The following is a 1386-nucleotide window of genomic DNA, read 5'->3' on the forward strand; positions in this document are numbered from 1 at the left end:
AAAAAAAAAAGGATAGCGTTAAAGAGCCTCACCCCTCCACAGGAGATACTTCTGCCTTCGGTAACTTTACAAATAAACTTTGCTTTAAAAGTTGGGCTTGTGACACAGTTTTGGCAAATTCAGACCCCTTAAATACCCCGTTTCCTGCATTCTTGATTGCTATCTGAAGGCTTGTGAAAATATACAGGTGGATGGAATAAATTTTAACTCTTTGCTCCCCAACCTCACCCACCGAGTCTGGAAGCTGCCGATCTAACACAGAGCTCGGGGCTGCTCCAGAAGGGACCGGCGTCCCCAGCCAGGGACCAAACCTCTGCTCCGGCAGCACAGGGAGATGCTTAGGATGGGCTTAGTGAAGAACAGGAATTGGGCCTTAAGGAAAGGGCCGGAAATTAGGCTCAACCCCAGCTTCCCGCTGCCTGTGCTGGAGGAAACCTGGGGCCAAGGGGGATAGAGGGGACAGCGACTCCCTGCTCGACTGGGCGACTTGGTTTGCCAGTCCATGAAACGGCCTCTCGCCGCCGCCAGCAGCCGGAGTCAGTTTAATGCATATTTGCAGAAGGCCCGAGAGGAAAAAAATGATAAAAAAAATTTTTTTTTTTGGTTAAAAAAAAAAAAAAAAAAAAAAAAAAAAGGGGTAATAATACTAATTTATGGGATGCAGGGCCTGAACCTCTCCCAAGCCCAGGGATGGGGAGACATCCACCAGTGCCAGTGGTCCTTGGTGGGCAGAGCTCCATCCTGCCCCGTCCCCACCGAGCCCCAGGGCACAGGAGGGCCCAACCTGCCCACAGAGTTGCACCAAACCAGAGCCAACTTTTAGGACCAGGATTAAATCCCTCGGGAACCATCTGACCCCTTTCTCCATGGGGCAGAGCTTTGCTCTTGGCGAGACACTCACATTCAAGGTGCTTGCCCCCCTCCTTTGGCTGTGACAAGTGGCCTGGCAGGGCCGGTGGCCTGGCATCTACCCACTGCCCAGCTCTGGGAACATCCCAAAAAATCCCTGTTTTCTCTAAGAGAGAGCAGAGGTGCCAGCCTGGCCGGGAGCTTCCCCACTTCTGCCAGCATCAGCATCCTTGCAGGAGTGCGAGGCTTGGACCAAATCCTATTATTTCCCAGTTATTTCCTCTCCATCCACTGCTCGGACGCTGCCAGGGCTCTTCCAAAACTACCTGGGCTCTTGGCATTGGCTCCTCTCCACTCTCAGACCGAAGGGGCTGGGGGGGTCCCCAGCCCACCCAAGGGTGCCTGGGGATGGGGATGGGGGGATCAGGCGGGCGATGCTTTGGGGAAGCGGGCACTGCCGGCATGGTTGTCCCAGCACCATCTGGCTGCTAAAGGAAACAACCCCTGCCCATACAGCAAGCAGGGTGATTTCAATCA

This window comes from Egretta garzetta, unplaced genomic scaffold (assembly GCF_000687185.1).
Source record: "Egretta garzetta isolate BGI_Z169 unplaced genomic scaffold, ASM68718v1 scaffold101, whole genome shotgun sequence".
Taxonomy (NCBI): Eukaryota; Metazoa; Chordata; class Aves; order Pelecaniformes; family Ardeidae; genus Egretta; species Egretta garzetta.